This window comes from Aquarana catesbeiana, linkage group LG09 (genome assembly GCF_042186555.1).
Source record: "Aquarana catesbeiana isolate 2022-GZ linkage group LG09, ASM4218655v1, whole genome shotgun sequence".
NCBI lineage: Eukaryota > Metazoa > Chordata > Amphibia > Anura > Ranidae > Aquarana > Aquarana catesbeiana.
In genome coordinates, this window is record NC_133332.1 from 25,219,335 (window position 1) to 25,229,560 (window position 10,226).

Consider the following 10,226-nt stretch of genomic DNA (forward strand, 5'->3'; position numbering starts at 1 on the left):
GCTCCTCTATAGATACAGTAAAGTGGGGGGTGTCACTAGGGCATGTGCTACTTGCTGGATCATCGGGTGCAAATAAAGAGAAAAAAGCCTGAGAAATAAAATGAATGCAGCCACCATGTCTAGGACTGATAAGCTGATATATGTCTTTTTTTTTTTTTTGGAGTTTAAATATACTGTTGGCAGAAGGTCCCTGATAGAAAAAGGCAGCATTGTAAGCCAATGATGTTTTACTACCAATCTGATCCTATATTCATGTGTTCATCAAATGTATAATGCTCATGAGATGGCTCTGTATGTTGGTGAATATTTTAATGCATTTAATCATTGTAATAAAGCTCTTATGTTTTATCAATTCTATGTTGTATATTCCTATTGAATCCCATTATATAATAATCTCCCAGATATGATTTAGTGAGAGATTGTGGATGTAAACTGTTCTAAATTAGCAATGATTCCATAATGGGAATGTGGAGGAAAGCTTCATCTATGTTTATTATATGTATTTCCTCAATCAGACAAATAGACAAATTAAGGGGATTGTTCGAGAAAACTGTGCAAATGCCACGGGGGTTGATTTACTAAAGGCCAATAGACTGCACTATACAAAGCGCAATTGCACTCTGCAAGTGCAGTTGCTCTAGACTAGAGCTTAGTACATGCTTAATACATGAGGTAAAGATTTTCTTTGCAAAGAATATGCAATCACGTGCAATAAAATAAAACAGCATTTTTGCTTGCACATGATTGGATGATGAAAATCAGCAGAGCTTCAGCTCTGGAGCAACTGCACTTTGCAATGTGCAGAGTCTCTTTGCCTCTTAGTAACTCAAACCATTGTTTTTATAAATAGACCCCATATGTATATCAAACCGAGTCAGGAAAATATATATAACAGTATTTTCCACATTTGGCTTACATCAGTAGGAAATGGGGGTGAATAATACTCTGACACAAAGCCCACACTTGTAGGAACCCATCCGATCTATCCCACACCCTGCCTGTTCAATGTTCCATCCTTCTAGTCTCCATAATGGTATCCAATAGACATACCTGAGAGAGGACAACAGACGACCTCCAATGTAGAGGGATCAGTCTTCTGGCAGCTAAAAAAAATATGTGAGGTCATTTTTTAAGGAAAGATTCTCACTTTCGAGCTGCAAATTTGTTTTGTAAGGTAAGACAGTTCACACAAATGTATTTAAACTGAGTATTTTCTTATAATTTACCTGTAAATGAAGAGTAACCCTCTTGTTTTTGCATGTGATGATATTTGAGTACTTTCTGTTTTACGGAGGAAATGTACTCATAGATTTAATAAAGACAATTTTTTTTGCAAATAATCTTATAGACTGACTGTCTTGTAAAGCAAAGAACACCAGCTGATAGGAAAAAAAACGTTTTTTTTATTTAGAAAAATTTAAGTATTTAATATATGCATGGACAAAAAAAAAAACAATAACACGGATAGAAATACAAACAGTTTTAGTTTGCAACAACTTTTTTTACACAGGAAATTGGAAATGGAACTGGAATATTTGGCACCCTACATATAGGATATAGAATTTGCAAAGATCTTTTGTTCTCATTTCCCAGGTCTATCTGTAAAACCTATATATGGTCAGCTTTTGTTTTCTCCAGTAAGTACCACTATATCTCCAGAACCAATTTCTCCTTGGTCCTTTCCAATCAGACCTGTATTTTCTCCAGAACCTTCCACTCCTTGGTCCTTTCCAAACAGTCCCGTGTTATCTCCAGAACCCTCAATTCCTTGGTCCTTTCCAGTCTTGTCCAATTTCATCTCCAGAACCATGTTCTTGGATAAGTTCATTAATGTAACCTTATAGTAGAAAAGAAAACAGTTATTAATCTGGGAGGAATATTCTTGCTGCACATGATTTCACGTTCAGTAATAATAAAACTAAAAGATGCTGCAGTCATCTTTTTTACAGAAGGAGAAACGTATTCCGGTACTGAATAAAGCCCCGTATACACAGGTCAAATATCGGACGGTATTGGCCGGTTCAACAGAAACCGGGTGACATTTGGCCTGTGTGTACAGCAGTCTGTTCAAGAGAAGCCGGACAAATGTCCAGTTTCTATCAATGGGGCATGGCCGAAAAACATCTGCCAATCTGTACCCGATCAGTTTTTTTAACCAATTGCTGTGAGCCCTGACCAGTGTGTTCTGGTGGGGGAGCAGTCCCCCTATCAGAACACAATAGCTCAGCAGGGAGATTGATGTACTAACATCACATAGTTAGTACAGCAATCTCCTCTCAAGCTGGCGGGGGGGGGGGTTGAACAAAAAACTGACAGTGTGTACTTTGCTTCAAGATCATTTTAGCAACTTGAAGGAGAGAAAATCAGGCCAACTTAAATTGGACCTTCATTCCTTTGCACATCATGCTCTCACCTGCCTTCACCCCCCACCTTCTTATACAATTACAGAAGAAAATCTAAACTGTATTTTTTTTCTTTAATTACATATTAATTTCCTTATTCTTCATCTAGACAAGGATGATGTTTCCAGCCACGCAGGTAGACATGCCGAGGTCCTCTGCCATAAAGCTGGCACAGCCACAGGGCATGTCTGTGTATGTGTGGGGGGATCCAGCACTGGCAGAGACCCGCAGAGCATCTACACTTGTGCTGGATCTCCCTTCAAGGTGGCAGTGCTAGGGGCAGAGTGGACCAATGAGATCTTCACTTGCAGGAAGACAAGGCTGGATTTAAAGGGACTACTAAGTACTTTTTTTTATATTTTCATAAAGGGACAATTTGTAGGGAATTGAAATTTTATACAGGATACCTAGTGTGGAGTTCCTCTGCTAGCAACAGTTGTGGACATACATGATTTTGTGTAACTTACCAGGATTTGTTACGTCGCAGTCATCACAATCGCATATGATGGAACGCACCATGCAAGATGCTGAAAGATAAGGACAGAATATTAGGATAATAGAAGACTCTGGACAGCAAATTCATATTGCTGGTTGAGCTAAGTATACTTGAGCAAAAATAATAATAAAAAAGTTTTTTTCTATAACCTCCACTGAAATAAAACTTGTTTGCTAGAAGAAACACATAGAGGCTTACTCAATGAAGAGTGCATGGAGAAAGGTGCTAATTACAGTAAACCTATAGAAACCAATTAGAGCTGACTTTAGTGCAGTCAGACCATTAAGGGGTAAATTCAAGCGCTATTCTCCACGAAAGGCATTAGAGACTTCTTGCTGCTTGTATGATCTCTGTTTTACCACAATAAACAATTTTGCAGTATATGCTGGACTCTGCCATCATCCATTGTTAATGAAGTGTAAGCACTAAGCACTTAGGCATAGGCATGCGTACAGGGTGTGCCAGGTGTGCCAGGGCACACCCTAATCACCCTGTGTGATGCAGACTCCCCCTGCTGAACCCCTATGGCAACTGAGGCTACAGAGAAAGGGAGTGGGGAATCTCTGTCCATATATATGAAAAAATAAAAAAAAACAAAATAAAATAAAAACAAAAAACTACTGACACAAATCTCATCCCTAATGACACCATCCATTGTGTTTGAACTATGGGGTGCACACCTATGCATTTAGGGGTCTATTTAAAAAAAATACATAGCCACTTACAGATTGGATCTACATATACAATACATCCATTTTGTGTGAAATGGTCTTTGTGATATTTTCTCTTCTGAATGAATATTCTTTTATTAGAGTGAAATAAAGCATTATGGCCACTGGATGGAGCAGGGGAGCATAGAAAATACATATGTCTTCATAACTAGAAATACAATGTAACAGTTCTAGATAATGCTAGAGGGAATGATCAAATAAATGTAACCAGTAGTTATAATGGTCTCTAGAATTGTTACATGGTATCTTTTGCTACAAAGTTGTATGCATTTCTTATGCAATCCTTTGAAAATACTTCTTTGTAACAAAAGATACAATGTAACAATTCTAGGGAATAAGACTTTGTCTTGATGACTATAGTCAAAGGAAAAATAAGGGATGAATTAAGCAATGAAAACTTGAAAAACCTTAATCCTAATTTATCCAAAGTTAAAAAAAAAGTTAAAGAGAGGAGGCCCAGAGCGTAATTGGGAGACCTCAGAAGAGGAGGATCAGGGCTGCACAGCGCAAGTAAGTATAATATGTATGATCAGTGACAGCCACTTATGCGCCTGGCCCCTAATCTACATATGCAGGGCACTGATGCATGGATTTCAACTGTTTTTTTTTTTTGAAAGCACATGATTAGAGCCTGAGGCTCTAATTTTTCTTCAAAAAAGGGTGGGCTCCGGGTGCAGAGCACTGCTCCCGGAGCCCACCCAGTTTTGTGACATTAGCGAATTAATATTCGCCAATGTCTTTCTGTTTTTCCTCCCGACCAATCAGGAAGCGAGTCCTAAGACCCGACTGGCCAGGAGTCCTAAGACCCCATTGGCCGTATTCCAGGACTCCTGAATCCTGATTGGCAGGGAGGAGAGCACCGGGACTCAGGGAGAGATATGCAGGGCTGGTGGGCAACAGGCAAGTGAGGGAAGCGGCGATCGACGGGGTTGGTAGCGGCGATCGTTTGAGCAATGGGGGGTGGGATTTGGTGGCGGTCAGATGGATGGCTCGCTGGGAGGGGGGTGGATGGCTGCCCTTCCCCCCACCAAGAATTTTGAACACCAGCTGCCACTGCATTTGATAATTAAAAAAAAAAAAAAAACACTTTTACAACCACTTTAAGATCATTTAGGTACTTGGAGTCATTTTCAGTTTAAAGGGCTAGTTTACCTTTAAATGTCCATTTTCCAAAAACATCCCTCATGCACAAATATATACCCCTCCTCCACTATTCAAAAAGTTGCTCCCGTCCCCCTCCATACATGTGGACAATGTGCAGCCTGTCTAAAAAACTCTTTAGTAGTTGATCCCCCACTTGTTCAAACATGCATTTGCAGTGCCCACTGGGGGTGCACTTCTAAGGTCTGGCCCATTTGGCCATTAAGGCATTAAGGAGAAAGTTCAACTACTAAAGAGATCTTTTGAACTAAGGCCCACATGTATAGAGGGAGGCAGTGGAGGGGGACAGATGAGGAGGGGGGGTTTTAATTCCCATTAAAGGTGTGTTCATCAAACGCAGCCACTGTGCCCATCAAACGCAGCCACTGTGCCCATCAAACGCCGCCACTGTGCCATCAAACGCCGCCACTGTGCCATCAAACGCCGCCACTGTGCCATCAAACGCCGCCACTGTGCCATCAAACGCCGCCACTGTGCCATCAAACGCCGCCACTGTGCCATCAAACGCCGCCACTGTGCCATCAAACGCCGCCACTGTGCCATCAAACGCCGCCACTGTGCCCATCAAACGCCGCCACTGTGCCCATCAAACGCCGCCACTGTGCCCATCAATTAAAAGAGGAAGGGGTGTGGTTTACAGATAACAGGGCATGTCTTAAATAGGAAGGGGTGTGGCCTTGACAGGAATGGTGGGTCGTATTTAAATTAGGGGGTGCATGAGTTTAATCAGGCCTAGGGCAGCACAAAACCTAAATACACCACTGAATTACAGTGAGGAAAATGATTATTTAACCCCCTGAATATCATGTAAGTTTGCCCACTTGCACAGAAATGTATGATCTTTAATTTTTATCATAGATGTATTGTAAATTATAGAGACAGAATATCAATGAAAAATCCAGAAAAAAAACACAAATGTTATAAATTGAGTTGCAGTTCAGTAACTAAAACAAGTATTTGATCCCCAAGCAAAACATGACTTAGTACTTGGTGGAGAAACTACACCATGCCACCCTACTCTCCTATCAGCGAACTTTCCCCTGCATTCCAAGATCTCTGGCAGTGTCCACTGACATGGAGAAGGACATATTCAGCCCAGGGCATGTTTCACCCCAGCCTCAGCCCTTCACACATGAATGAGTGGGGACTAGGGATGAGCCGAACACCCCCCTGTTCGGTTCGCATCAGAACATGCGAACAGGCAAAAAATTTGTTCGAACACGCGAACACTGTTAAAGTTTATGGGACACGAACATGAATAATCAAAAGTGCTAATTTTAAAGGCTTATATGCAAGTTATTGTCATAAAAAGTGTTTGGGGACCTGGGTCCTGCCCCAGGGGACATGGATCAAGGCAAAAAAAAAGTTTTAAAAAACTGCCGTTTTTTCAGGAGCAGTGATTTTAATGATGCTTAAAGTGAAACAATAAAAGTGTAACATTCCTTTAAATTTCATACCTGGGGGGTGTCTATAGTATGCCTGTAAAGGGGTGCATGTTTCCCGTGTTTAGAACAGTCTGACAGCAAAATGACATTTCAAAGGAAAAAAAGTCATTTAAAACTACTCGCGGCTATTAATGCATTGCCAGTCTGACAATACACATAGAAGTTCATTGATAAAAACGGCATGGGAATTTCCCACAGAGGAACCCCAAACCAAAATTTAAAAAAAAAAATGACGTGGGGGGTCCCCCTAAATTCCATACCAGGCCCTTCAGGTCTGGTATGGATATTAAGGGGAACCCCGCGCCAAAATTAAAAAAAAAAAAACGGCATGGGGTGCCCCCAAAAATCCATACCAGACCCTTATCCGAGCACGCAACCTGGCAGGCCGTAGGAAAAGAGGGGGGACGAGAGAGCACCCCCCCCTCTTGAACCGTACCAGGCCACATGCCCTCAACATTGGGAGGGTGCTTTGGGGTAGCCCCCAAAACACCTTGTCCCCATGTTGATGAGGACAAGGGCCTCATCCCCACAACCCTGGCCGGTGGTTGTGGGTGTCTGCGCTCGGGGGGCTTATCGGAATCTGGAAGCCCCCTTCTGGAAGCGTGAGCGGGGCCTCATGTCTAACTTTTTGCCTAAGTCCTCACAAAGCCTAGAGCCACCTCTGGTGTTTGATGTCTAGATCAGGAGAGCACCCTAGGGTGACCACTTTGCTCCTCTATAGATACAGTAAAGTGGGCGGTGTCACTAGGACATGGAGTGTGCTACTTGCTGGATCATCGGGTGCAAATAAAGGGAAAAAAGCCTAAGAAATGTTTTACTACCAATCTGCTACTATATTCATGTGTTCATCAAATGTATAATGCTAATGAGATGGTACTGTATGTTGGTGAATATTTTTAATGCATTTAACCATTGTAAAAAAAGCTCTTATGTTTTATCAATTCTATGTTGTATATTCCTATTTAGTCCCATTATATAATAATCTCCCAGATATGATTTAGTGAGAGATTGTGGATGTAAATTGTTTTAAATTAGCGATGATTTCATAATGGGAATGTGGGGGAAAGCTTAATCTACGTTTATTTTATGTATTTCCTCAGACAAATAGACAAATTACGGGGATTGTTCGAGAAAATTGTAAAAATGCCATGGGGGTTGATTTACTAAGACCCCTTTCACACTGGGGCGGTTTGCAGGCATTAGTGCGCTAAAAATACCGCCTGCAAACCGACCCAAAACAGCCGCTGTTTGTTCAGTGTGAAAGCCCGAGGGCTTTCACACTGAAGCGGTGCGCTGGCAGGAGAAGAAAAAAACTCCTGCAAGCCGCATCTTTGGAGCGGTGAAGGAGCGGTGTATTCACCACTCCTAAACCGCTCCTGCCCATTGAAATCAATGGGGCAGCGCGGCTATACCGCGGCAATACCGCGGCTATACAAGTGGTTTTAACCCTTTTTTGGCTGCCAGCGGGGGTTAAAACCGCACCGCTAGCGGCTGAATGCAGCCGCAAAAATGACGGTAAAACAGCGCTAAAAATAGCACTGTTTTACCGCCGATGCCCCCACCGCGCCCCAGTGTGAAAGGGGCCTAAAGGCCAATAGACTGTGCACTTTGCAAAGCGCAATTGCACTCTGTAAGTGCAGTTGCTGTAGTCTAGAGCTTAGTAAATGAGGTAAAGATTTTCTTTGCAAAGAATACCCAATCACGTGCAAGAAAAATAAAAAAAATAAAAAAAACAGCATTTTTGCTTGCACATGATTGGATGATGAAAATCACAGAGCTTCAGCTCTGGAGCAACTGCACTTTGCAATGTGCAGAGTCTCTTTGCCTCTTAGTAACTCAAACCATTGTTTTTATAAATAGACCCCATATGTATATCAGAGGCAGGAAAGTATATATAACAGTATATTCCACATTTGGCTTACATCAGTAGGAAATGGGGGTGAATAATACTCTGACACAAAGCCCAGACTTGTAGGAACCCATCCGATCTATCCCACACCCTGCCTGTTCAATGTTCCATCCTTCTAGTCTCCATAATGGTATCCAATAGACATACCCGAGAGAGGACAACAGAGGACCCCCAATGTAGAGGGATCAGTCTTCTGGCAGCTAAAAAAATATGTATGGTCATTCTTTTAATGAAAGAATCTCACTTTCGAGCTGCAAATTTGTTTTGTAAGGTAAGACAGTTTACACAATGAGTATTTTCTTATAATTTACCTGTAAATGAAGAGTATCCCTCTTGTTTTTTGCATGTGATGATATTTGAGTACTTTCTGTTTTACGGAGGAAATGTACTCATAGATTTAATAAACATTTTTTTTTGCATATAACCTTATAGACTGTCTTGTAAAGCAAAAAGCACCAGCTAATAGAAAAAAAACGTTTTTTTATTTAGAAAAATTTAAGTATGTATTACATGCATGGACAAAAAAAAACAATAACACGGATAGAAATACAAACAGTTTTTGTTTGCAACAACTTTTTTACACAGGAAATTGGAAATGGAACTGGAATATTTGGCACCCTACATATAGGATATAGAATTTGCAAAGATCTTTTATTCTAATTTCCCAGGTCTATCTGTAAAACCTTTTTATGGTCAGCTTTAGTTTTCTCCAGTAAGTACCACTATATCTCCAGAACCAATTTCTCCTTGGTCCTTGTCATGGTTATGCAATAGAGTTTCTTTGTCAGCTCACCTGTCTCCATGTATTCCTCTCTAGAGACCAGCTGCCTCTCACCTGACTGCTTTTGTAACCTTTCCTCTAAGCATGGCCCCACCCCAGGCCCTATCAGGAAACCCTATATTAACCTGTGCACTGCAAGCCAGCAGTGCTAATCAACCTTTGTGTGTTTGGCTTCCTGTTCCTGCCTGCTGTGTGCTTTACATTTGTTTCTGTTACCGACCTTGGCATGTTCTTTGCTATTCGTGTCTGCTCGTGACCCTGACCTCTGGCGTGTCCCTGACTATTCCTGTCTGCTTGTGACCCTGAACCTTTGGCGTGTACTCTGTTGTCCTTGTCTACTTGTGGCCCTGACCTTGGCTTATTCCTTTACTATCCCTATCCTCCTGTTGCCTACTGTGGGTGTGAGCTGGGGGACCCTGGGGGTCGTGACCTGGAGCCAGTTGCAGCCCAGTCCATCCTCACCTCTAGAGGCTCTGGTGAACACCTGCTGGCTCTTAGACTCCGCGCCCCAGGGAATCCTACGCTCTAACCCCGGTGGGATCAGTGTTGATGTCCCAGCGGCCCTGCCTTCCTTACCAACTGGACTCCCATCCGCAGCAGTCAGCCGTAGGGTCCACTGCCTTGTGGTGCACTCCTGATCCCAATGGTGTGCATCTGTCACCCAACCTCTAGGTGACCTGACAGTTTGATCAGCCATGGACCCGGCTGATGTGCCGCTACCCGCAGATGATCCGTTGCAGGGCTTAGTTCCCAGACTTGAGACCCAGGAATCGCATCAGACCCAAGTGATGCGATTCCTTCAGGATTTGGCATCCCGTTTTGAACAGGTTCAGGCCTCATTAGGACCCCCGGTTCAACAACCTCAACCGCTATCTGCTGCTGCACCTATCGCATCAGTCGCAGCCACACATTCATTACAACTGCCAGCTCCGGCCCGTTTCTCTGGGGACTCCAAGGCTTGCAGGGGGTTCCTCAGCCAGTGTACGATTCATTTTGAACTTCAGCCCCAAAACTTCCTGTCCGATTGGGCGAAAGTAGCCTATATTATATCCCTTCTGTCCGGCGAGGCGCTCGCTTGGGTTGCCCTTCTGTGGGAACTGAATGATCCAGTGGTTTCTAGCCTGTCTGATTTCTTGAAACTTTTTTGGAATATCTTCGAGGAACCGGGTCGTGTCTCCTCAGCGGCTAGCGCTCTTTTACGTCTCCGTCAAGAGTCCGCTTCTGTGGGACAGTATGCTCTTCAGTTCAGTATTCTCACAGCTGAATTGAGCTGGAATAATGAGGCCCTAGTTGCAACCTTT

General features: G+C 42.7%; 1 long non-coding RNA gene across 1 annotated transcript; it reads right to left on the reverse strand.

Annotated features, from left to right (window-relative positions):
• Positions 1-1,581: 1,581 nt before the first annotated feature.
• LOC141107127 (uncharacterized) lies at positions 1,582-9,004 on the reverse strand. Its single transcript, XR_012235792.1, has 3 exons — positions 8,938-9,004; positions 2,870-2,929; positions 1,582-1,837 (listed from the first exon to the last, which is right to left on the reverse strand). It is a non-coding gene; the product is annotated as an uncharacterized lncRNA (long non-coding RNA).
• Between the last annotated feature and the right edge of the window lie 1,222 nt (positions 9,005-10,226).